Source organism: Carettochelys insculpta, chromosome 2 (assembly GCF_033958435.1).
Source record: "Carettochelys insculpta isolate YL-2023 chromosome 2, ASM3395843v1, whole genome shotgun sequence".
In the NCBI taxonomy this organism is placed as follows: domain Eukaryota; kingdom Metazoa; phylum Chordata; order Testudines; family Carettochelyidae; genus Carettochelys; species Carettochelys insculpta.
The window spans coordinates 63,437,749-63,465,504 of record NC_134138.1 but is presented as its reverse complement, the minus strand read 5'-3'; the positions used below and the strand labels follow the sequence as shown (position 1 = coordinate 63,465,504).

Sequence of the window (27,756 nt, the reverse complement as noted above, 5' to 3'; positions counted from 1 at the left end):
ATGGGCGTGTTTGAGTCTGCAGCTTCTCTCATGGCTTATACATCCAATATTGGATTTGCACAGTCACTTGCAATAACCGCATGTCAGTCTATTTCCAAATTCTTGAGTCTAAGAGCTTTTCCTTCTAAGATGAAGTTCTTTTGCGTGGCTTGCACATATACTATCGAAGGATGATGTGCCCTGTTGTAGCAGTTGTCACCAGGTATTTCAGTCTGATGATGTAGATTCCCAGGATTTTGAATCGTTGTTGACTTTTTTTGTAGCATTTTTGCATGTATCCTTGAATCTTAGCTTTGGTCTTCCTCTTGTTCTCAACCCACATGACAGTTCACCAAAGAGGATTTCTTTGGGAAGATGTTTGTTGCTCATTCTTCTCACTTTACCAAGCCATCGTAGTCTTCTGCTGTTGAGGATTGCTGTGAGGCTGGATATGCCAGATCTTGACAGGATATCTGCATTTGAAACTTCATCTTGCCAGCTGATACTCATAATTCTGCGGAGACAGCAAAGATGTAAGCTGTTCAGTTTTTTCTCCTGGTTCAAGTAGGTAATCCATGCCTCAAAACCTTATAGCAGGATAGTCAATACACATGCCTGGTAGATTAGTATCTTTATTTTCACTGTCAGTTTAGGATTGTTCCATGCTTATTTCGTAAGTCCACCAAAAATAATATCTGGCTTCCCAATTCTGATGTTCAGTTCTTTGTCCATGGATAGGTTCATGGTGACAGTAAATCCAAGGTAACAGAATTGTTGAACCACATCTAATGGGCTGTTATCCAGAATGACATTGGTTCACTGAGGTATACCTTGAGTGAACACGACAGTTTTCTTCATGCTCATGTCAAGGAAGAACAATTTGCAGGCTCTGGACAGAGAATCTGTCAGTGACTGTAGTGTGTCTTCATTATGAGCGACGAGATCTGCATCGTCTGCAAAGAGGAGTTCCCTAATGAGGACTTTCTTGACCTTGGTTTTGGCCTTGAGTCTTGCTGGATTGTAAAGAGAGCCATCTAATCTTATGTGGAGAAATACATCATTGCATGAGTTTTGAAAAGTGCAATTTAGTAGAACTGAGAAGAATATGCTGAAGAAGGTAGAGGCAAGAACACACCCTCGTTTGACTCCACTGTTCATTGCAAATGGTTTTGGTGTAGAGCCATCATATTGCACTGTTGCTTTCATGTTTTTGTGAAAGGATGTTATGAGCTTGAGTAGGGTCGGTGGGCAGTCAGTCTTGGTTAACATTCTGTATGGTCCTGATCTACTAACTGTGTCAAATGCCTTTGTTAAGTCCACAAATGCTATGAATAATGGCTTTCCTTGTACTCTGCATTTTTCCTGTAGTTGTTGAAGAGAGAAAATCATGTCCATTGTTGACCTTCCAGCACTGAAGACACATTGTATTTCTGGATAGATTCGATCTGTGAGTTTTTGCAGGCATTTGAGAATGACATGGACAAATGCTTTTCCTGTGATGCTCAGTAACGAGATGCCTCTGTAGTTGTTGCAGTCACCCTTGTCACGTTTGTTTTTCTAGAGAGTGATGACATTTGCATCTTTCATGTCATGTGGGGCATCTCCTGCTCTCCAAAATTTTAGAATTAAATCATACAGGAAGGGGAAGCCCACAGCCTTGTTTGCCTTCAGGACTTCAGCTGGGATTCTGTTGTTTCCTTGTGCTTTTCCATTGGAGAAAGCATCAAGAGCTTGAGAAAGTTCCTCCTCCATAGGCGCTGCATCTAGCTCAGACATTTCTGGAAGAGTTGGGATGAGGTTGTCAAGTTCAGGCTGTATTGTATGCTCATGGGAATAAAGACTTAAGTAGTGTTCCACCCATCTGGACATCTGCAGCTTTTTGTCTGTGATCACCTGTCCATTTAAATGCTTCAGTGGGGCAACTTTGCTAATGTTTGGTCTGAGTGCTTTCTTCAATTCATCATACATAGTTTCCAGATCTCCCAAATGAGATGCCTTTTGAATATTAGAACATAGATTGGTCCAACACTTGTTCACACACCACCTGGATTATCTCTGAAGAACAGATCTTGCATGTTGAATTTGATCCCTCGTACTTTGAGATGGGTTCTTTATATTATTCAGATGTGTCTTGTGTTTTTCTTCAAGCAGAGGCTAAGAATGTCAGCATTTTCACTGATCCAGTCTTTGTTAGAGAATTTATGTGTTTCAAAGGCAGATCTGGCACATTTGTATATTGCATCTCTCAGCATGGACCATGTTTCATCAGTGGTTTGTGGGTCAGGTTTGTGTTCCATTTTGCGAGTGAGATCATCTGCGAAGAGAGAGGATTTCAGTGTATCTCTGGTATTGAGGGAAATGATCTTTGGCTTACTGCATTCCTTTGTCATATAGAATTTCTTTGTGATGATTTTCACTCTGCTGATGATCAAGGAGTGATCAGTATAGCAATCTGCACTGTGGTACATGCATGTAAATTTGATGGCATTGAGATGTTTCCTGCATACCAGTACGAGGTCAAGTTGATGCCAGTGACCGGATCTGGGGTGGCGCCATGAAATCTTGTGACACTCTTTCAAGTTAGGGAAAGTATTAGTGATGAAGAGCTGATTCTGAGAGCTGAATTCGAGAAGCCTTTGACCATTTTTGTTCATTTTCCCAATACCGTGATGACTGAGGCAGATGGGCCAGTACTGATGGTCACGTCCAACTCTTGCAGTGAATTCACCACTGCACAGCAACTTACTAAAATGCTATGCACAGTTCTCTTCTGTTTGGGATGCTGCCTAAGCAATTTACATTACAAAAATGGTGCTATAGAAAAATGGAAGTTTTGCCATTAATTTCAATATGTCCACGTTTTCATGAATGCACAAGCAAATACATAAACCTGCCCAAGTATTTGCAATGTAAATCTCCACGTTGCCTTCTTGAGAGTTCTCTATTTATTTGAGAGTCACCCCATCAGTGAGAAGCAACAAATCCCTCTCTGAGCTAGCTGACCAGTCTCACAATATTAACAACAAAATTGTGAACAATGAACACTGGTAAAAACCATCCGTCTAGCAAATAATCTATAGACTGACATATGGTTGACTAAGCCATTCATCAAACACTTTCAAGTAATGAACACATTAATAATAATCCAAGTCTGTTCACAGGGAATGCATAGCAAATACATGCATATTAAGCAAAAAAAAAAAACAACAAAAAAACAAAATAAAGAATTAAATTTAATCAGGTTCTGATTTTTCTCTTACTCTGCATCTTATCAGCCATCTACACTAGTGCAAGTGAGTATACAACTCTATCATTCTGTTACAGAAGCATTTTACACCCACTGTAAACTCACCTTTCAGTGGTGCAAGGTAATACACAAGACTCAGTAAGGAACTGGATCCACTGAGTACCTGTGTTAACGCGGTTATAAAAGCAGCTGCTTTACCCTACAATAAGAACGGGTAATAAATAATGTAACTCTGGGTCACTTCCACCAGCTTCCGAGCAGGATCTCCATGGTAATTTTCTACATCCACGCTGATCGAACAATATGTTCTTGTATAGTAATATGCTAACTGTGTCAAATCTAATGAAAGATGTTAGCTATTAAAATACTATGGTATAAGTATTTTAAGCTAAGATACTAGGAGATGAAGACCCTAGGTGGTAGTTTAGAATGCTGGTAGATAGATTTGCCACTCTCAAAGGTTTCTTAAACACAGTGTCACATATCACACAATATTTTAATGTCCAGCGCAGCTCCAGTAAGAATAAAAATATCACGAGAAAACTTTAAAAGTGGTTGTGGCATGTAACATGCCGACTGAGATTTGATATACTACTGGAAAGTCTGTGGAATGGACACATAATTTTAATAAAGTAAGCTCTCTTTGACTTTAACAGCACCCACTAGTATTAATCAAGCTCTACAGAACCACTGACTTCAGGTCTTCATAGGCAATAACAGAGCAGTGATGCTCAGGTATTCGGAATTGTCCATCTATGTTTGGAAACTGCTGCAAAATGCACAGCATATTGATTCTAAGTAATTCCTGAGGTGTAAATAAGAGAGCAGGGTACTGTACAGTACAGAAGATGGGTTCCCATCTTGAAACAGTTTATCAGTTAAGACTGTGGTCCTGAAATAAATAGTTGAAACATGGAAATATACACATCTCACAGAGCTGGATGGGATCTCAAAAGGTCATCACACCCAGTCCACTGCCCTCACAGCAAGACCTATCACCATCCCTGACAGATTTTTTGTTTGCGTGTTTTGTTTAAGTGTTGTTTAGTATGACCTGCCCTAGATCCTTGAAAGGCCACTTCAAGACTGAAGTCACAAGCCTGGGTTCACAAACCTAATGCCATAACCAGTGAGGTATCCCACCCACCTAAAATTGTGCAGATAAACCCTAGACCCTGGTGGCTTCACAGGAGCTTTACATGTGTCAAGGGGGCTGCTTAAATGTATCTCATTGCAATACTGGCACCTAAGACACAAAGGCTACAGTTACACTGACCCGAATCACTGGCAGCCGTATACAAATGGGCAGTTTTGAAAATGCAAATGGCTACTCCTTTGCCTATTCGCTCACCAGCAGACATTGTCGCCAGCACAAAAAAAACTGTGTAAATGTGGTTCTACCGGAGGAACCCCCCCCGTCCCCCCGCTTTGTCAGCAGCCTTTTCCGCCTGATTTTTTCCAGGCATAAGAGGCTGCAGACAAAAGGAGGTTTTTGCCAGCCCAGCATGTTTACACATCTTTTTTTGTGCTGGTAGCAGCATCTGCTGGTGAGCGAATATGCAAAGGAGTGGCCATTTGTATTTTCAAAACTGTGCATTTGCATACTGCTGCCAGCAGTTCAGGTCAGTGTAACCATAGCCAAAAAGAGTTAAAATGTAGGGGTGAAGGACAGAGACAATCAGATCACTGTGTTACTCAATGAAGATAGTGAACAGTGCAGTGAAGGAAGGAACTTAGAAATAAAATATTGAAAAGTCATTTTTGCAGTCATTTTGCCATGCAATTTTTATAATACACATTAGGAGCCAAATTCTGTCGGTGGAATATACAGCTACGTCTACACGTGAAGCCTACATCGAAGTAGCCTATTTCGATGTGGCGACATTGAAATAGGCTATTTCGATGAATATCGTCTACACGTCCTCCAGGGCCGGCAACGTCGATGTTCAACTTCGACGTTGCACAGCCCAACATCGAAATAGGCACAGCGAGGGAACGTCTACACGCTCAAGTAGCACACATCGAAATAGGGATGCCAGGCACCGCTGCACACAGGGTCACAGGGCGGACTAGCGCTTCCGGGGCAACAGCTAGCCGCTCCCTTAAAGGGCCCCTCCCAGACACACTCAGCCTACACAGCACGCGGTCTGAGGAGCCATAGGCACACAGACCCCGGGCGCCGCAGTCATGGACCCCCAGGAGCAGCAGCAGCAGCAGCAGCTAGAGGTCCACCCAGCCCTCCCAGCAGGAGCAGGGCTTGCCCTGACCCATGCCATGTGGGAGGCAGCTGAGCACCTCCTTGCCCCAGGGGAGGAGATGCCCCCAGGGCAGCAGGGCTCAGCCCCTACCCCTGCAGCACCCCGCTCCACCCCCCGCCTCACACGCCGGCGGCTGTGGAGCTACCCCACCAGCACCGACTGGTGGGAGCGGCTGGTGCTTGGGGAGTGGGACGACGACCACTGGCTCAGGAACTTCAGGATGAGCCGGCAGACATTCCTGGAGCTGTGCCAGTGGCTCACCCCCACACTCAGGCACCAGGACACTGCCATGCGGCGTGCCCTCACAGTGCAGAAACGGGTCGGCTTCGCTGTCTGGAAGCTGGCCACTCCGGACAGCTACCGATCCGTGGGCCAGCAGTTTGGTGTCGGCAAGGCCACCGTCGGGGCTGTCTTCGTGGAGGTAAGCGAACCCACGGGGGGAGGCCAGGGCAGGGGGGCCAGGGCAGGGGGGCCAGAGCAGGGCAGGGGGGCCAGGGCAGGGGGGCCAGAGCAGAGCAGGGCAGGGCAGGGCCACGCACACCCTGCTCACCCCTCATTGGTGCTGTCCCATGTGCTTTCTCTGCAGGTTGTGCGTGCCATCAACGCCATGCTCCTGCACAGGCTTGTGAGGCTGGGGGACCCAGATGCCACCATCGCCGCCTTTGCCACCCTGGGCTTCCCCAACTGCTTCGGGGCTCTGGATGGGACTCACATCCCCATCCGCGCCCCACATCACAGTGGCGGACGATACCTCAATCGAAAGGGCTACCATTCTGTCATCCTGCAGGCCTTGGTGGACAGCCGGGGACGCTTCCAGGACATTTACGTGGGCTGGCCTGGCAGCACCCACGATGCCCGGGTTTTCTGGAACTCGGGCCTGTGCCGCTGGCTGGAGGCGGGGACCTACATCCCCCAGCGGGAGATCCCTCTGGGGGACACCACCATGCCCTTCTGCGTCATCGCAGATGCGGCCTACCCCTTCCGGCCGTGGCTCACGCACCCCTACACGGGCCATCTCTCCGCTAGCCAGGAGCGCTTCAACGAGTGCCTGAACCGTGCGCGCCAGGTGGTGGAGCGCTCATTTGGCCGCCTGAAGGGACGCTGGAGATGTCTCCTGACCCGCCTGGATGCGGGCCCCAACAACATCCCCCAGATTGTGGGTGCCTGCTGCGCCCTGCACAATTTGGTCGAGAGCAAGGGGGAGACCTTTCTCCAGGGCTGGGCTGCGGAGGCCGGCAGGGCACACGTCCAGCCACCTGCTGCCCCCAGTCGGCAGGTGGACCCCGAGGGGACCCGGGTCCGGGAGGCCCTGCGGGCCCACTTCGACGAACAGGCCACGGGGTGAACTCTGCCCAGGCCCCCTACTGCCCGCCCCTTCCTCCCCCACACTCCTGCCCCAACGCCCACACCATGGAGCACCCCACCGCCCGCCCCCCCCCACTTGTCCTGGACAAATGACAGCACGCACTTGTGGCTGAACGTAAATTTTTTTTTTCCTTTCCGAAACCTTTTTTTTCTTTCCGAAATTTTTTTTTCTTTCCGAAACTTTTTTTTTCTTTCTGAAATTTTTTTTTTTGATGTAAATAAATATATGTGAACCACAAACAGAAAACAACGAGGTACAAACGTTCAAGAAAAGCAATATGTACAAAAATAAAACAATCCAAAGAAACAACTGTCTGCCATAAATAAAAAAAAAAAACCAGGGAGGATAAAGGGGAGAACTATTTACATGGGGGGGACGGGGCAAACGGGGGGACCAAAAAAACAGGGTCCAACTATATACAAGGGGGGGGGCCACGTCCCGGGCCCCTCGCCCCTATAGCCCGGCACTGGGCGTGGCCGGCCGGGAGCCCCGCCGTGCTTGCAGCCTGGTCCGTGGCTGGGTGGGAGCGGGCTGGACCGGAAGGTATGGGGGCCAGCGAGTGTCAGGTGGCTCCAGGGGTCCCTCGGTGCTCCGGCCCTCGCGGGTGGGTGGCGGGGCGACGGCGGACGGGGCGACGGCGGATGGGCCGGCGACGGGCGGAGCAGCTGATGGTGGGGCTGCAGGAGCAGGCAGGGGGGCGATGGTTCAGCTGGGGCGGCATGGGGGGCCAGGTAGTCCACCAGGCGGTTAAATGTCTGCATGTAGGCCCCCCATGCCTCCTGGCGCCAGGCCAGCGCCCGCTCCTGCAGCTGGAGGTGCTGCTCCGCGACCTCCAGCTGCCGACTGAGGATGGCCAGCAGCTGGGGGTCCGTCGCCATCGGCGGTTGTAGGCGCGGGGTCCGCCGTCTAGCCCACGATGGGGCCGGTTGGTCCTCGGCTGAGGGGCTACCCTGGAGCGATGGTCCCGGAGGGCTCTCCGGGACGACTGACGCCTCACCGGCGCTCTCTTCCGGTCCTTCTGATGGTGCAGGTGCAGGACACAGGAGAGGAGGGGGGGAAGAAGAATGGAGACAGGCGTTAGTGTGGGCCCCAAGCCGTGGCCTTTGTCCCCCCAGCCCTGTGCTGCAGGTTCCCCATCCCCATCCCCGGGAGATGCTGCTGTGATGGATGGGGTTCAGGGGTCCCCCTGCCCTGCACCCCGTCCCCTGGTGGGAGCAACTATCACTTCACTCCGCAGGGTCTGAGAGCAGGAGAGCTTTCTTAGGCCACAGATGCCCAGTTTCTGCCAGGAGTGACAGCACCAGCTGTCGGAAGAGACAGTCCTTCCAACCCGTCCTGGGGAGAAGACCCCAAGGGGGGCCCCTCTGGGATGCAGCTTTCCCCCTCCTCAGGCTGGCTGCCTACCAGCTCTCCTTTCCCCTAGCCTCTACCTGTGGCCCCCGCCCTCGCCCCCCAATTCCAAGCCAGCTCGGCTCCTCCCTCCTGTTTGTTCAGGGCAGAGGTGTCACCTGCCAGCTGTAGCCCCAGGATCCTCCTTTGGCCCTGGGAGCTATTCGGCTCTTGCTGCTCATATGTAGCCTAAGTCTCCCTTTGGCACTCCCCCCACTCCATCACATGCTGCTGCTGCAGGGTGTCCCATCCCCTCCTCCCGGGGGCCCCTCGAGGTTCCGCTCCCCCCTGGCCCGGGGATGGGGCATGGCACTGTCATGCAGGGTGTGGGGGGGCAGGGGCTGATGGATGCAGTGCTGTGAGGGCCATGGCCCTGGTGTCCTTGGGGCCATGGCCATGTGAGCATGTGGGGGGCCCTGGACACATATCTCTTACCCCCGCCCCTCAAGCCCAGGTGTGTCCACCAGAGAGGGGTACCTACCTGTGGGTCCGCTCCCACAGTCCGGAGATCCCCGGGGGACGGAGGCCCTGCTGCTGCTCCGGGATGGCAGGAGGAGGATCTGCAGGCTGGATTCTGCAGAGGAGGAGCCCCCCTCCTCCTCCTCCTCCTCCTCCTGCCGCGATGTCCCGGGGATGGCCTCCGGGGGGGCCCCCGGGGTGCAGGGCTTGCCTCCGGGGCGGACTCCATCTGCAGGGCCTGCTGGGGCTCATCAGCCGAGGTGTCAAGGGTGGCCGGAGGGGAGGAGGTGTGCCGGGAGCCCAGGATGTCCCTGAGCTCCCTGTAAAAGGGGCAAGTGACGGGGGCGGCCCCAGATCGGCTGGCCGCATCCCGGGCCCGGGAGTAACCCTGCCGCAGCTCCTTGACCTTACTCCTGACGTGGTCAAGAGTGCGGGCAGGGTGACCCCGGGCAGCCAGGCCGTCGGCCAGCCGAGCGAACGCATCCGCGTTCCGCCTCTTGCTCCCCATTACCTGGAGCACCTCCTCCTTGCTCCAGAGCCCCAGCAGGTCCCGCAGCTCGGCCTCCGTCCAGGAGGGGCCCCGCTGCCGCTTGCCAGCCTGGCTGCCCCTCTGGCTGGGCTGGCTGCCCTGGCTCCCCTTGGGGGGGTCCCCTGGGGGCGCTGGGGGGGCTGCCGGGCAGCCATCGCAGCTGGCTGGGTTGCTGAGGGTGGTGCAGGCTAGCCGCGTGTGCAGGCTGCAGCCTGCACGTTCCCTCAGCTTCCTGCAGAGGCAGGGAGGGGGAGGGGACCTTTAAGGGGCCGCTCCACGCGGCCACCAGTGAGCTGAGGGGCTGGAGAGACCGTCTCTCAACCCCCCAGCTGATGCCCGCCATGGAGGACCCGGCAATTTCGACATTGCGGGACGCGGATCATCTACACGGTCCATACTTCGACGTTGAACGTCGAAGTAGGGCGCTATTCCTATCCCCTCATGGGGTTAGCGACTTCGACGTCTCGCCGCCTAACGTCGAAGTTAACTTCGAAATAGCGCCCGACGCGTGTAGCCGCGACGGGCGCTATTTCGAAGTTAGTGCCGCTACTTCGAAGTAGCGTGCACGTGTAGACACAGCTTACTAGTGATAATTGAAGCAACACGGATGCTATTGCAACTGATTTCTCCTGGTCGTGCACGTGTATTTTGTTAATATAAGTAGGTTTCCAAAGGAATTCTGCACCTGGTGTTTTAATGTGTTAATTTTAATTTCAGTTTATAATTTTAATTTTACTTTTATACTAAATTTACACTTAAACTTTATATTTTTAATTTTAATTTTAGTAATGGAAAAAGAGTTGAAAATGAAAATAATTATATAAAGTTAGATTTCCAGCCTGACTTTTTTTTCCTTTGGAACATCAGGATATTGTGCAAGGAACCTCCAGTACATGAAATGAGCTCAGCCCACACAAACTATGAAGTGCGTGACTTCTCTGGCTTACACACACTCTTCTACAATAATCACCATCTCAGAAAAGGTCAAACAAGAAGTCCTGTGGCACCTTATAGACCAACAGATATTTCGGAGCAGGAGCTTTCATGGCCAAAGACCCAGTTCATCAGATCCATGAGAGCTGGGGGGTGGGTTTCAGAGGAAGATTTAGAGAGGGGATCTCAGAAAAGGGGAGGGCCAGAGCTGACAGAGTCAGGATGGAAATGACCCATTATCAGCAGTTAATGTGGAGTTGTGAACATCAGAAAAGATACACACTCAACCAAAAACAATTCTTCCAACTCATGAGTCTTCTTAGTTTCCTTTAGACTCCCAGGGCGAGACTGTGCAAAGCCCAGTTCAACAGGTATGACACAGTGCTGCTGTGTCTTAGGTGGAAAATTGGAAGAAAACTGTAGAAGAAATCTCTCCTGTCATTCCCCAGGGGACAGGTGGGAGATAAGAGGATGTAGGTTGTCACCCACCCCATACAGGTCACTGTGGGGCCTTGCACCATTTCATCATCCCTCTTTCAGGATGGTGGAGTTGAGTAGTTCCTGCTTAGATGGACTGCATTTGTGGTCAACCCTGGTGCAGTGAGGAGTAAAGCAGCTTCTATCTCCCAATGACTGGCCAAAACCTGTCTCTAGACTTTCCCATTCCAAATGCTGCTGCTTTTCCCAGTTTTGAAACCTGGATGCCTCACAACCTCTATGCACATTGGGCTGGTGATTCTGACTGGCTGTTGAACATCCCTGTTTCAAGTCATTTTTCTTAATTTGTTTTTTTCCCTTCAAGCTCATGTTGCACAGAAAAAGTCCTCTGTTTATGCTTAAACTATTATGACATATTTATTGTAATCTGTCAGTAATTCATATTAGACATAGATCAGAATTAACTTTAAGAGAGTAGTATAAGAATTTTGAGTCCCACTTCTTTTAATGAAGAGGCAAAGCAAACAATGAGTTGCCTATTAACCTTTCCAGTCACAAATCCAGGCAACTGATTATAACACACGATGAATTTAAAATGAAATAGGCATTTCATAATAGATTGGGATACTCTAATCAGAGAAGATACTTAATGACCATCTTTCTTCATAATTTCATGGATTTGTAGAGTTTAAAGCTAAAAGATCATTTGATCATCTAGTCTTAACTACTGTTTATCACAGGCCATTGTTTATCTCCTGTACTGAGCCCATGAGCATGGTATGACTGATCTATAGGCTATGATTATCAGGATCACAAGGATCATAGACTACACCTTTAGCTGGCCTGCCTTTAGGCTGTCATGAGTAATCCTGCTGCACAGTGATAAACTGCAACTTCTGTGATGACCTAGGGAAGGAAGGGTGCCTGGGGTTTACTGTATTTGGGACTCTAAGTCAAAAGAATATGGACTGAGGTGTGGTTCTGCCACAAGGTATATTATTTCCAGGGCTGTGGCCTTACTGACAGTTGAAAACATGGAGCCCATCTAAAGGATCGCCAGCTCTATGAGATATGTATATCTCATTGGATTAAGTATATGTAAAAAAGCCTGTGCAAAATCAAACCCAATTCAGAAAGTGACATGTAAGAGGGATACAGTAATGGATACAATTTTTCTCTCATTTTTTTCTGCCAGTTCTTTTTCTCTCAGTTATCTTTACTCTGCAAATAAGAAGAAGTGGGCCTTTCCCATGAAAGCCCATTATCTAATAAATAATATTGTTAGTCTTTAAGATGCTACAGGACTGCTTGTTTTGTTTTGTGTTGCAATCACTGTTAATAATACAAAGTGTATCAGGCAAAGTGTCAATGAAATGTTACAATCTATAAAGTATACATATCCTGGTTAAATCTGTGTATCATCACCATTTCTGAAGTTATGAATATTGGCTATTTATCTGTGCCACAAATGTGCTTGTTCTTGGGATGACTACCACAAAGTATTGTACATCTAGTCTTGCTCATCCATTCTGAATGAACTATCCCATCTTCATGGACCATTAAGAAGATTCACCTCTCCAAATATCTCTTCCTGAGGAAGCCTCAGATAGCCAGAAGCCAACGGTCTTCCCAGTGATTCACCAACATATGAAATGACATGTGAAGTGGACATAGGACCTCAGACCCGATCAGTAACTTTCCACGCACAGGGGCCAAGGGCTATTGTTGGAACATGGCAAAGGGTGAAAAAGACACCTGAAACATGTCTATTTTGCCTCATGCCTGCTCCTATTTTCTGGACTATCTTGTAGAAGTTATTAGTGGGATTTCTGCAAGCTAGTAGGCTATTCTATAACTGCTACAAATCTGATCCAAGGACTTTGCAATTATTTGCATGTAGATGATCTTTTAAACATTTATAACTCTACTCTTCATTTTTATGAATAAGTTTTTAGTTAGTTTTCTAAGAATTGGCTGACAGTGTGATAGTTGGGTAGTATCTGAGATATCTAATGACCCAGGATTCCTGCCTGATCACTTGGGATTGGTAGAACTTCTTATATGTCAAACTGCGTTTACAGTAACCTCTCTCTATTTTAGACTAATTTGTCTGGAATGCATCCTGTCAACTGGTGTGGTTCCACACAAGCTCTTTTGCTACTGGCTTGGTGAACCCAATTATGGAATAAGCCACCAGTTCAGGGGAATTGTCTGCCATTTCTCACAATCTACATTGAGTGTAATATTCTCAGTGTGGTCCATACTAAGCAGTTGGTCACACAAGGACAGAGTAGGCTCGTTACTCGAGGAGGGGAAAACAAACAGAAAATGCATCAGTGTCTGAAGTGTTTAGTGGCCTTTTTGTTTCCATTTTCATAAAATATTCGTAGCAATTCAATGACTGAAGTAGAGAACATCAGCATAAATGGGGTAGGATCTGAGGCTAAACTAGGAAAAGAATGTTAATTACTTGCCAAGTTAGATGCTAGCAAGTTAGCAAGGCCTGATGAAATTCACCCTAGAATATTCAAGAAACTGGCTGAAGTGGTCTCTGAGCCATTAGCAGGTATCCCTAAGAACTCGTAGTGAATGGGAAAGATGCCAGAGCCCTGGAAACAAGCAAAGATAGTATACACAAATAAAAAGTGTAATAAGGACAACCCAGGGAGCTATAGACCAGTCAGTGTAACTGCAGTCTTTGGAAAGACAAACAAGCAAATAATTAAACAATTATTTTGTAAGAAGAAAATAAGCTAATAAATAAAAGCCAGTGTGGATTTGTCAAGAACAAACCACGTCAAACCAGCCTAATACCTTTCTTTGACAAGATAATAAGCCTTCTGGAAAGTGGAGAAACAGTCGATGTCATATACCTTGACTTTCATAATGTTTTTGATACTGTCTCACAGGGTTTGCAAACATTTGAGAAGTCAGAATTAGAATTCAAAATTATCTTGACAAATCAGAGAAATGATGTGAATAAAATACAACTAAATTCAAAAGGGGCAAATGCAAGATATTAACTTACAAAGGAATAATCAATTGCACAAGTGCAAAACGGGAAATGATTGCCTAGAAAGGAACACTGCAAAAAAAATCTGTGGGTCATAGTGGATCACAAGCTAAATGAGTCAACTATGTAGTATGGTGCAGAAAAGTGAACATCATTCTGGGATGTATAAGTAGGAGTGTTGTGAGCGAGACTTGGGAAGTGATTTTTTCAGTCTGCTCAGAACTGATAAGGAGTCAGTTGGAGTGCTGTGTCCAGTTCTGAATACCACACTTCCAGAAAGATGTGGACAAATTGGAGAATGTCCAGGAGAAAGCAACAAAAATGATTATAAGGTCTAGATCAGTGATTCTCAGCCTTCCCAGACTATTGCACCCCTTTCAGGAATCTGATTTTTCTTGTGCGCTCGACATTTCATGTCACTTAAATACTACTTAGTTCCCCTATTAAACATAAAAATACAAGTGACACAGCAAATTTTGTTACTGAAAAATAGCACACTTTCTCATTTAGGTATATGAAATTTAAATTGTACTGACTTTGCTAGTCCCTTTTATGTAGCCTGTTGTAAAACTAGGCCAATATCTAAATGATTTGTTGTCTCTCCTAGAAAAGTTCTGTGTATCCCTGTGTACCCCTGTTTGAGAGTCACTGGTATGGAAAACATGACCTGCTAGGAAACAGTGAAAAAGAGCTGTGTTTAGTCTGGAGAAGAGAGACTGAGGAGAGACATGATAAACATCTTCTAGCATGTAAAGGGTCATTAGAAAATGGAGGAGGACAAATTGTTCTCCTTAATCACCATCAGAGTAGTTAACTACTGGAACAAATTAGCTAAGGAGGTTATAGGCTCTATTGTCATGGGTGGCTAATGCTTTTTCCTGCCTCAGTGCAAAGAACTGGACTAAATGACCAATCACTCTCCTTTCCAGTCCTAGATTTCTATGGTTACACTATAAAATACACAATAAACCTCTATTGCTTGGAAAATAATTAGTTCCCAGTACAGTATTAGTACTGTATAAATAATTAGTTCCCAGTACAGTACGGTCTCAACATTCACAAGGGTTCTGTGTTCAGAACCCTCACGAACGTTGATTTTCGTGAATGTGGGGGGATGGGGGACTCGGAGCTCTGGGAAGTGGTGGCTGCTGGCGCTCTGGTGCTCTGGCTCCAGAGCCCTGTGGAAGCAGTGGCTGCCAGCACTTCCTACCTGGGGAAGTGGTGACTGCCAACTGGCCCCGGAGAGGCATTAAATTTGCGAATGTGGCACTCAGGAATGTGGAGACCCTACTGCATATGCAGCAGAATGCCTGGTAGAAGTGAAAGCCCCACGTTACTTGTTATTGTACACTGTCACACAACTCATAGGATCAATGACAAATACAATGTAATAATCATATATATGTATAGTAAGCACCCCAGAATTAATATGTACTTTGCTAGTGTTATAATCAGAGATGTGCACCAAGTATTACACAGTTCCAAACTGGCTACCAAACTGCAGGGCCAGGTAAAGCACAGAATACCACAAGGTATTCCTGTAGTTTGCTGTTAAAGTGCTCCTTCAAAGAAGCCTCCCTGAGACCTTTCCACATGAAGCTCTTTTGATCGCCCTTGTGTCTGGCTGTTCAAACTCAGTAGACAGCTGCTCCGTCTCTGCTTTCCACCCCAATGACAACTTCTTCCACTTTGCTGCACAGCTATTGGCCGCATCTACACGTGCACGCTACTTCGAAGTAGCGGCGCCAACTTCGAAATAGCGCCCATCACGGCTACACGTGTTAGGCACTATTTCGAAGTTGAAATCGACGTTAAGCGGCGAGATGTCGAAGTCGCTAACCCCATGAGGGGATGGGAATAGCGCCCTACTTCGAAGTTGAACGTCGAAGTAGGGCACGTGTAGACGAGCCGCATCCCGCAACATCGAAATAGCGGGGTCTGCCATGGCGGCCATCAGCTGAGGGGTTGAGAGACGCTCTCTCTCCAGCCCCTGTGGGGCTCTATGGTCACCGTGTGCAGCAGCCCTTAGCCCAGGGCTTGTGACTGCTGCTGCGGCACCTGGGGATCCATGCTGCATGCACAGGGTCTGCAACCAGTTGTCGGCTCTGTGGATCTTGTGTTGTTTATTGCAACTGTGTCTGGGAGGGGCCCTTTAAGGGAGCGGCTTGCTGTTGAGTCCGCCCTGTGACCCTGTCTGCAGCTGTTCCAGGCACGCTTATTTCGATGTGTGCTACTTTGGCATGTAGGCGTTCCCTCGCAGCGCCCATTTTGATGTGGTGCTGCCCAACGTCGACGTTGAACGTTGACGTTGCCAGCCCTGGAGGATGTGTAGACGTTATTCATCGAAATAGACTATTTCAATGTAGCTACATCGAAATAAGCTATTTCAATGTAGTGTGCACGTGTAGACGTAGCCATTGTGTAGGACATAGAGGCATGGGATGTTTTTTTCTCACAGAGATCCAGCTTAGTGAGTAATTGAGATCAGTATCCCTATGATCTACTAAAAGCTCATCCAACTCTCATTCTGCATCTGCTGAACTGGTAGATAAACCTTTTCTTGGTGCCACCAGGGTGACCAGTGTACAGATTCATGAGTCAAGAAAGTAAGAGGTAGGTTGGGTCTCCCAGTATTTCAACCTTGCCAATGGTAATCTGCTAGCTAGGAAAGAAAGTCCCCACTTGTAGCTTTCTAGACAGTCTATACAGTAGCCCTTACAGTTATGCACAGGTTGCATTTCCACACACACTCGCGTAACTCAAATTTCGTGTAAGTCGGCGGGAGGCTTTCCCCCTCACAGTGGAATGCACATTCTGCAGCCAGGGATGCAGTAGGAGCACCTGGAGCTCCTTTTGAAAGGTAGGTCCTGGGGTTGTGGGGGCAGTTGGGGAGGGTTAAGCCTGGCAGTGGGTGGGGGCCGTGGGAGGGGAGTAGGAGGGTTAAGCCTGGGGTGGGTTAGAGCTGTGGGGGGGAGGGGGAGGAATGGAGATGAGCTGGAGCTGCCCCCTGGGGGCGGTGAATGGGGACGCAGCGGTGAACCAGAGCCACACAGCGGTGGTGAGCTGGACCCAAGCCATGGGGAGAGGGTTGAACCAGGCCGCGGGGGCGTGAACTAGAGCCGTGCCAGGGTGGCCAGCCAGACCCACGCATGGGGGGTTGAGATGGAGTGGGGGTGGGTGAGCCGGGCTCTGGGGGAGTTGAACTGTGGCTGGGAAGGGGGGTTGAACCAGGGCTCGGGGTAGCGGGATTTTGAGCTGTGCTTGACTTGTGTTAATGCAAGTTAAGGGCAACTCAAAATTGCACATTTCGAGGGTTTACTGTATTCTTAAAAATGTAAGTGTCATGCATCTTCTTTGACGAGCAAACACAGACGTTAGCACAACATCCCTGGGGATCCATCAGTGCTTGAATAACCATAGAAAAGTAGTTCTTTCTGTACGTGTACTCTATGGCAACGTGATCTGATACCAAAATAAAGATTTACATGTCATTTATTGCTCCACAACAATTTAGAAAACCCATTGCTGCAGAGCCTTCTGCTATGTCCTGCAGACTGCCAAGAGTTACAGTTCTGGAGAGCAGGAGATGGTGGATGATCCTGAACTATTGCATGTCAATGGCTCGCACAGTGGATTTTTCTAAAATGATTTTTTTACTGACTAGTGCAATCCACTGTTGCAAGTTTCCACAGTTGTCTGGCACTTACTTCTCCAGTCTCAGTGCAGATCTCGTTCTGGCATCTCTGCCTGGGCATTAGCACAGCACAAAGTTTCAGGAATGTGGCCTCATGCATTTGGAAGTTCTACATCCTTTGCTCATCAACCCAAACCTGCATTATGGTGGCTGTGGTTGCTTTATGTAACTGGACAATTTTGTGGAGTAGAACATGCCCTAAACTGAGGCTGGATGGAGGTGCCATCTCTATTTGGGATGGAATCTACTGCCAGGAATTCTTGTTTAGTGTCAAGCACCGAAGTTGTTTCTTGCAAGAACAGCATTGGTGTACATCCAACTCCACACCAAACTGCAGAGAAGGGCATCTCCTATAACCTTTAGCCCAGTGGTTAGGGAACTTGCACAAGACATAGGAGCCTCCACTTAAATTCCCCCTCCGCCTGATGAGATGAGTGGATCTGAATAGGGCGTACCCACCTCTCAGAGCTCAAATAATTGAACCGTAGCTGCCTTGATGCTGGACTTCCTTAGATTCTTCTGCTGAATCTGTGCCACTTAGTATAACTAATTAAATAGTTCAGAAGGGATACAGAGAGGAATACACTGCATTCAAACCTTATAAAAGCCAGTCCACCTGGATGCTCCAGGTGACATTCTCCCTTGCTGAGAAAAACAAGCTGCAAGAATTTCACACACAAGGCAATGTCCAAATTGGAAATATGTCAGCTTGTGCAACGGAGATTCTTTTGATATGTTATTCATATGTGTCTTCTCAGTTCAAAGGGGGTTTCTGTTGGTGCTCTCTGAAGTAAGCCCAGGATTTCTGCCTTGAAAGCAATTTCTACTTATTCATTCAGCTCTGTCCAGACCAAAAACTTCAGCCCCTGGGATGAGAAGAAAGGAGCAAGGACGCAATTCCATTTTTCCACAGCCAAAAAAGCCCAGCTTCTGGCTCATTTAACAAATGCATCTTGCCCAGGATCTGTCTTCCCTAAGTATGTTGTTGCTCTGATCTTTTTTTTTTTTTCCTTGATGCCTAATCTTGTAAGCCTCCACTTACCGAGAGGAAGAGGCAGCCACAACCACCGGAACTGGGTGTGGTTGTGCACCAAGTTGTGGCACCTTTATCAAACAGCATCTACAGAACTTGTGGCAGGGCCCCATCTCTGTGTTGGCCAGTCCCTTCCCTGGGGAGAGAGGCACTCAAAAATACTCGAGCTGCCCCACTTGGCAGGGAGAGCTGGCATCTGTGGCTCTTTCAGCTCTGGGGAGGAGGAAGTGACAGCTGTGCCACCTCAGCAGAGGAAGCTAATAACAAAGAAACAGAGGACCCTCGGGGAGGTTAAAAATCCTCCTCGGGAGGGAAAACTGTCACCTATTTTTCTCTCTGGCCTGCTTACCTATGCTGGACCTGGAGCAGGCAAAAGGCTGAGGCGCTATTGCAAAAGAATGTCTCTGTCTGTGAGGGCCTGGAGGGAACGGAAACTGTTCTGCAGGTTGAACTTCTCTAATCCAGCACCCAGGGGATCAGACCAGTGGTGGATGAGGGAAATTCCCAGACCATAGGCGGTCAAAACTGTTTAGCAGCATTACCAATACTTCCACTTCGCATTGGACTCTTAGGAGACATTTAGGGGTAAATCACAGGTAAATAACAGAACACTTTCAGAACAGAGTTCTGAAAGAACTCAAATGTGAAATTGCGGAGTTATTAACAGTGGTTTGTAACCTATCCTTTAAATCCACTTTGGTACCAAATGACTGGAAGACGGCCAATATAACACCAATATTTAAAAAAGGCTCTAGAGGAGACCCTGGCAATTATAGACCGATAAGTTTAACATCAGTACCAGGCAAATTAGTAGAAACACTAGTAAAGAATAAAATTGCAAGGCACGTAGAAGAGCACGAATTGTTGGGCAAAAGTCAGCATGGTTTCTGCAGAGGGAAGTCGTGTCTAACTAATCTATTAGAATTCTTTGAAGGGGTTAATAAACATGCGGACAAGGGGCACCCAGTGGACATAATATACCTAGATTTCCAGAAAGCCTTTGACACGGTCCCACACCAAAGGCTTTTATGTAAATTAGGTGGTCATGGGATAGGAGGAAAGATCCTTTCATGGATCGGGAATTGGTTAAAAGACAGAAAACAAAGGGTGGGAATAAATGGTAAATTTTCACAATGGAGGAGGGTAACTAGTGGTGTTCCCCAGGGGTCAGTCCTGGGACCGATCCTGTTCAACTTGTTCATCAATGATCTAGAAAATGAGGTAAGCAGTGAGGTGGCCAAGTTTGCAGATGACACCAAGTTGTTCAGGACAGTCAAAACCAAAAGGGATTGTGAAGAACTACAAAAAGATCTCAGCAAACTGAGTGACTGGGCAGCAAAATGGCAAATGAAATTTAATGTGGGTAAGTGTAAGGTAATGCATGTTGGAAAAAATAACCCAAATTACACGTACTACATGATGGGGTCAAATTTAGCTACGACAGATCAGGAAAGGGATCTTGGAGTTATGGTGGATAGTTCTCTGAAGACATCCACGCAGTGTGCAGCGGCAGTTAGTAAGGCAAATAGGATGTTAGGAATTATTAAAAAAGGGATCGATAATAAGACAAAAGAGATCATACTTCCCCTATATAAAACTATGGTACGCCCACATCTTGAGTACTGCGTGCAGATGTGGTCTCCTCACCTCAAAAAAGATATATTGGCATTAGAAAAGGTTCAGAAAAGGGCGACTAAGATGATTAGGGGCTTGGAACGGGTCCCATATGGGGAGAGGCTAGAGAGACTGGGACTTTTCAGTTTGGAAAAGAGGCGATTGAGGGGCGATATGATAGAGGTATATAAAATCATGAATGGTGTGGAGAAAGTGAATATAGAAAAATTATTTACCTTTTCCCATAATACAAGAACTAGGGGACACCAAATGAAATTGATGGGTAGTAGGTTCAAAACTAATAAAAGGAAATTTTTCTTCACACAGCGCACAGTCAACCTGTGGAACTCCTTGCCCGAGGAGGCTGTGAAGGCCAGGACTCTATTAGGGTTTAAAAAAGAGCTTGATAAATTTTTGCAGGTTAGGTCCATAAATGGCTATTAGCCAGGGATAAAGTATGGTGCCCCTAGCCTTCAGAACAAGGGCAAGAGATGGATGGCAGGAGATAAATCACTTGATCATTGTCTTCTGTTCTCCTTCTCTGGGGCACCTGGCATTGGCCACCGTCGGCAGATGGGATGCTGGGCTGGATGGACCTTTGGTCTGACCCAGTATGGCCATTCTTATGTTCTTATGTTCTAACACTGAGACCCAGGACTGGTGGCTGTAGACAAACTTTGTGGGACTAACCCTAATCTTCTCTAGGCCACACAGACCTATTAGGAGAGGCAAATGCACACTGGCCATAAAGCCCTGTGAGGGAGGGCTGCAAAATTGACTCTGGCCATTGGCCTCCACAGCCCTGAAGGAGAGGATGTCTATATTGACTCTAGCCACTAGACAGGCTTCCCCAAGGTTAAGGGTGATCATTTGGACTTAGCTATGGAGCTGCAACACCCTTTCTGTGACCAAGTGGGGAATGGTTTGTATTCACCCTGTGACAATCCCCCAGAGAGCAAAAGAGCTAGTTGAACACCATCCAGAGATTATGCTGGTGAAGGGGAAAGGCCTAATTAGCACTCCATGGATGAGAGAGATGGAGAGCCATATATAGAGCAGGAGAGGAGGGATCCTGTAGCAGAAAGCTTGGATATCCCCACTCTTCCTCCCCAGCTGATCACAGCCTAATGTGGTATATTCCCTTTTATCGCCCTTGATTTGCATGATGGTGGACCACAGCTTGGTGGAATGTGTCTGGCTTTTCCCCCTTCTGTTCAGCAGATGAAAATTCCGAGGTGGGAAGGGAAGAATTCTTTAACTTCCATCCAGGGATGAAAGTCACTTAAAAGTCTTACTAATACTGTCCAATTGCAACCCCACCTTAAAGGGGCAGGTAAGGACAGGGGGTTGGAGGGATCACAATAGGGCAGCACCTGTAAAATATTTAAATGTGTTCTGGCAAGTGTGAGGGGGATGCTGAAGGTGGGATGAGTGGGAGGGGTGCAGGGGAGGAGCTCAGGGCTGGGAGTGCAGCCACCTTGCTGCCTGGCAGCCGGATCCCTTGGGCCGGTAGAGGTAGTGGGGACCCTGCTGTCCGGATGCCCAAGCACAGGGGCTCGAGCCTGAGTGTGCTCTGGCCACACCACCCAGGGTGCTGGAGGCACCCAAAGCTCTGTGCCCAGCCGGCCAAGTCTCTTACCAGTACACTGAAATGGTGTGCACCAGCTTACCTTCACCTTTGTCTCCAATTCCAGTTTGTGGTTGAGCAGAGGAGGATGCATGCATGTAAAAGTCCTGGCTAGGCAAACAGAGCATGTGAAGAAATCAACCAGGATAGCTATCATGGGATAGCTATGGCATGACAGCCATGCTGCTACAATTCCTCCAGATGGGTGCTGTTCCAGAATAAATACTCTCTGGAACAAAAGTCAATTTTATTACAATAATTACTCTGCCCTGAAAGAAGGAAACTCACTGTTACTAACATAACAACATAACATAAAAATGGTCATACTGGGTTAGACCAAAGGTCCATCTAGCCCAGTGGTTCCCAGCTTTCTGAGATGACAACCCATCTGACAGTTCCGTAAAACTTTGTAACCCAAAGCTATTCAAATGGGTGGGGGGCAGGAGAGGGATCCTCCCCTGGGAAAAAAAATTTAAACCCCTCACAGCCCCAAATCCCCACCAGGCTTAAACCCCAAACTGGCTCCCCACTCCCAGGTTTAAGCCTTGCAGCCCCCAAATGCCCCCCACCTACTGCACATGAGTGTTGCTGCTGCCCACCAATGCTCCTTTGACAGGCCACCACCACCTCATCTCCATGACTCCCCCCCACCCAGTCCTCCTCCTCCTCCACCTTTCCCCCACCCGGAGCATGGGCAGTTCCCTGCCCTGCCACACTGAAATGGGACTCAGTTTAATTGGTTTAATGGCCAGATCCCTCCTGCCAGCTGTTAAACCAATTAAACTGAGTTCCATTTCAGCACATAGAGCAGGGACCCGGAGCCGGAGGAGTGCAACAGCAGGAGCTGCAAATGACCCCTTAAAGAGCCACATGTGGCTTGGAGCCGCCCAGCCGGTGACCCTTAGAAAATCTAATAGTGACCCATGTTTGGGTCCCGACTCATAGGCTGAGAATCCCTGATCTAGCCCATTGTCCTGTCTTCTGACAGGGGCCAATGACAGGTGCGTTGGAGGAATGAAAAGAATAGGTAACCACCAATAGTCTCAGAGGAGTAGCTATGTTTGCCTGCAGAAGTCCTGTGGCACCTTACACATCTCCATGAACTGGAAGGGACCTTGGGAGGTCATCTGGTCCAGTCCCCTGCCTTTGTGGCCTCTATTTGCCCCAATCCCTGAACAGCATCCTCAAGGATTGAGCTTGCAACCCTGGGTTTAGGAGGCCAATGCTCAAACCACTGAGCTATCTTTAAGACTAACAAATTTATTTATTAGGCAATGAGCTTTACATGGATAAAACCCATTTCTTCAGATTTGCAGATAGTGATAGATAATAAGAATCCAGGGTTTATATTGGGGGTGGGGTGGAGGAAGGAGGGAAGGGCAAAAAGAAGCGGGAGTGTCATCCATTCCCTGTCACCCATTTCCATCCATGACAAACATAAGCTAGGTACAACATCCATGTCCATCCTGGCTAGTTGTCATTGATGTACCTATACTCTGAAAAAGAACATGAATGCTGTTAAAGTCTTGGCCTTCACAACACCCTCTGACAAGGAGCTCCACAGATTGACTGTGAGTTGTATGAAGACATACTTGCTTTTGTCTGGTTTAAATTTACTAATCTACTGCCTTTTAATTTCATTTGGTGACCCCTTAGGTCTTGTGTTATGGGAAGGAGGAAATAACTTTTCTTTATTTACTTTCGCCAAACCACTCATGATTTTATAGACTTCTATTGTACCCTATCTCTTTTCCCAGTTGAAAAATGCCACTTTTATTAATTTCTTCTCATATGGCTGCCATTCCATAGCGCTAATAATTTTTTTTCTAGACCAGTTCGTCAGCCTAACTATAGTGGTGAAATGATTTGCTACAGCTATGCCACTCAGTTTCCCTTGCAGGAGATACTCCCTCTGTTGCAGAAGAGCACAGAACCAGACATTAAGAGCAGCTAACATTATAATCCAGGTCTATATCATACTTGCAGGCTTCAGAATCACTAACCATCCCACCCTAAATTGAGTATGTTCAAAACACGAGACCAAAACCCCGAAGCATCAGGAACAGGAGATCAAACACTAGCAACATGCTAAGACGCCTACAGATCCCCGGGGAGCCCCATTCAGACTGAGCGTAGCCAATTACACTGAAATGTGCCAACCCGCGGCAGACTCTCGCCCCTCACCGAACCAGAGGGGGAAACTGGAGAACAGGAAGTACAGGGCAAACCTCCAGGCGAAGTGTTATGCAACCAAGGTGAGAGTGGAGAAGCACTTCCTCAGCCAAACCCCGAAATGCCAGGGAGCACCCGAGAGGTTTCCGCACGTGCTCGGGAACCAGACTGTGCATTACAAGGCACTGAAGGAAAACTGCGGGACGAGGCAGCCCAAAGAACTGCCCCCTCCCAGCCCGCTCACAATCAAGACTTGGTGGGTCCCGGCAAGGCGAGGAGGAGGCGACCTCTGTGCAGAGGCGCGCGCTCTGTGGCTCGCGCTGGGAGCCACTTGAGGCGTCCACACGTGTGACACGTCTGCCCCCCCCCACCCCTTGTTGGGCTTGACGTGATTGTGAGTCTCCGGATTGGTCAGTGTGTGAATGTGTGTGCAAGTGTGTGGGGGGGGGCGGGGAGAGGACGTCGGGGTGTGTTGGCAGGCGTGTGCCTGCCCCTGGCTGCGGGGTGGGCGGGAGTGGGGGTACGCGTCCCCCGGCTGAAGGAGAGAGCCCCGACACAAGGCGCGCAGCGCGGCGGAGTGCAGGGAGGGAGGGAGGCTGTGTCCATGTGGTGCGGCTGGGAGCAGGCTGCGCGCGCGCGCGCGCCTTCCCCGGGGGCATGTGCAAGTGCCTGCCTGCCCCCTCGCTGGGAGCACAGCGGCGTGCATGGGTGTCCGCCCGGGCTGAGGGGAATGGAGCTCCTCCAGCCTGCAGCCCGTGTGTGTGCAGCCAGCGTGTGCCCGCGCGTGCCTCGGATTGCCTCCACGCTGCGCCGAGCTCCTGGCCCGCTGCCGTTCCCGTCACCCAGCGCACAGATCTGCAGACACGCACCAGCAGCAGCAGCAGCAGCCACCACATCCCATGCAACCGGAGGGAGATTACACTGGGGCGAGAGGAGCTGTTCCTTTTGCCCCCCGCCCCGCCCGCACGCCTAGCCGCTCGCTGCGCTGATTTCTTTTTTTAGAGGATGGCTTTCCCTTTTTTTGTCCTCCCTCGGCCCCCTCCGCCCCGGGGGGGCCGGTGATTTTGGAGGAGTCGGGAACACAGCGAAAAATCAGCCTCGGAAAGAAGCCACCCAAACAAACCTCTCCTCTCCACGGGCTTGTCAACAGCTAGATCACTTGGAAAGGAAAGCGGAGCCCAGCCCCTGGAAGAAGGAGGGGATCCCTTTTGTGGTTCTCCAGCCCGTGTTTCTGCTGAACGGGGCGTGCGTGGATAAGGTAAGCGGAGGGGCATTTCTCTGCTGCCGGGGAGCCTTTCTTAAGAATGAATCATCACCGCTTCTTAACGCTCTTAGTTGCAAAGGAGGTGGAAACTGCCATATGGCTCCAAGTGGACTTAGAGTGCCCAGATCTGACTTAAGATATTTATAAGTCAGGTAGCTGGGAGCTTTCTCGTTTCATGCACACGCAAAAGTGCAACATGCAGAAAGGCTGCTCGGGGAGCTCTAAAGCGATGCTGTTTCCATGCCCAGAACTGTTTTTAGACAGGATCCCTGGTAGGTTCAGTTATTCATAAATATGATTCTCCTGTTGTGGATGGGTTGAGCCAGTCTCCTGGAGCATACACACGAAAAATCGTGCCTTCTATTTTTATTCCTTCAAAGCTCTTGGAGAGAGAATAACATTGTTGTTTCTGAGGCACTATACTGCTGGTGAGCACCTGATGAAATAAAACCTTACAGCACTCAAAAGATGTCTGTTTTTGTACTTTGCCAGTATATCTAGTGATTTAAAGATCTTCCTTATCAAAGTAGTGGCACTATAACTTTGCAACTATTACATCTATTCATACCATTATAGTATTCAGCAATTATAATTTTATATAGATTTATATACAATACTGTGTTCATAAATGCATACATTTATAAATGTGTGTATGCTGCATGTTTATACATAGTCCATTCAATGTTTTATTGGTTTAGAGCAATATTTAAATACGTTGGTACATGAAGCTCATGTTTTTATCCTATGTATGTACTGTCCATATTTATAGTAGCTCTTGGACTTAATTCAAGTCAAGTTGCATAATGATTAAGATCTAAATAATATATTTACAGTTTCTGGGGCATTTTAACTCATTGCTGATTAGATGAACTCTACTTCTCACATCAGGGCTAAAATCACATTTTATTTATATGTGATATAGGGTGCGTTAATACTGTCGGGTGGAAGGGATGTCCCTTGGCAAATAAATATTCATCAAGACCTTGTGACTAAGAGGACATGTAGGGGAAAGGTTTCAGTCAATAATCCTATCCTTTAGCACTGAAGAGATGCCAGGGTTGGTTTAGAAGAGAAAGAACATCAGCAAAGCTGGGAATGGTGGAAACCTGCTTGGGGAAGAAGCTTTAAAAGTGCAGAGAGTTCCCCAAGTTTACCCAGCTGGTGTGTTTGAGGGAAGCTCAACCAATTCAGTGAAGAAGTAGAATCCAGAACTTGAGACTGAGCAGGTGGAGCTGACAAATGCTTAAAAAAATCAAGAAGTAGGGCCTGCCATTGGCTAATGGGACACTGACTTTGCTCACTCAATTAATGATGATTGTAAGATTGGTTGTCTGTAGGATCAGGTCAGGTGATCTTGTCAGAGTGGTAAGGTGCAGCAGAAAAAAGTTTGTACACAGCTTGTATTGCCCAGTCCTCCGTGTTGTTTTAGCCACTTTCTGTCCTAACTTGTTTTTAAAGGTTACTTTAACAAAACAGAATGTACCCAAGCTGCACTGCCCCCTTCCTTCCTGTCCAACACTCTCAGTGATGTGCTGCACTGGCCTCAAGTTAACCTCAGCCATAGGTATACACACACTAAATACAAAAATGTCTTAAAAATCAAGATCAGTAGGAAATGATGTTCCAAATACTACTTTTATTTAGTTCTGACTATTTCTACTGGCTTGAGCATTTTGAAATTTCCTCTTGGCTTCCTGGTGTAATTTCCTATACATTTATTTATTTATGTTCACCCATTTTTTTTTTGCAAGTTTAATTGACATCCTCTGGTTTGACTTTCAGGGACAACCTAAGGAGGAAGAAAGCACAGAGGTAGAAACTTAGAGGTGTCCAGAGTTTGAAATGCAACAGTGCTTTATTTGTTATGAAAGAGATGCGGGAGTTCAAGCAACAACATACGTTCATAATTGATGTGACTCGTTAGCCTCAAGCTCTGGGAATTGCCAAGCCTAGAGGTGCTGGGGCACAAATTAAGCACTGAAATTCAATCCAATGGTTTTCAGATAGTTTTGCTGTTACTTTTCAAAAGAAAACACCAATTTACCAAGTTTCTTAAACTCCATGTTAGCATGTGCAAGTACATTTTATTCTTGAGGAACTAATTATTTTACAGCTTTGTAACTGAGGGCACCCGTTCAATATTGTATTTCTTTTTTTTTTCTTTTAGAAACAGTACTGGAGCAGACTGTATAATCTCAGTTCTGTGTGATATACATGGAAACAGTGAGATACATTACTGACATTTTCAGAAGAGGTTCTGATTTTAGGTGGCACATGAGACACCTTCAACGGGGGCTATTTTTCAGTAAATGCAGATGACTCATTCTCTGGTATGTCCAGACTCTCGAGGGATCACAAAGTTAGGCACTTAAAAATCACTAGTTTTGAGTAAAAGTTTAAACTCCCCAATTAAAAGCATGAATTTTTAAACTTTTGTGGGTCATTTTTATTGATGAATTACGTTTTTGCTTTATAAAGTTTTATCTAGCAGCAATATGCATATGACTCTTAAGAATCGTGGGTGATGCCTATCTACTTAAATTCACTGGGATATATTTTTGGCAACAAGGTTTTTCTAAGTTTTTGATATATATGAATATGACCAACTTGGACGAACTTTACAAATGATTGTTTACTCTATATATTTGCAGCATTATGATTTTCACCAGAATATTGGCATCGTGAGAGAAAATTTATGGTTTCTTATAGGAAACTATCATTTTTTTCTCATGCATGATTTG

General features: G+C 47.5%; 1 protein-coding gene across 1 annotated transcript in view; it reads left to right on the top strand.

The window, feature by feature from the left end:
* The first annotated feature begins 24,687 nt into the window (after nucleotides 1-24,687).
* KCNB2 (potassium voltage-gated channel subfamily B member 2) overlaps nucleotides 24,688-27,756 on the top strand; it is a 344,624-nt gene continuing 341,555 nt past the window's right edge. Inside the window, exon 1 of the mRNA XM_074987081.1 lies at nucleotides 24,688-25,009. The gene's annotated coding sequence lies outside the window, so the exon portion shown is untranslated. The remainder of the gene's footprint in view (nucleotides 25,010-27,756) is intronic.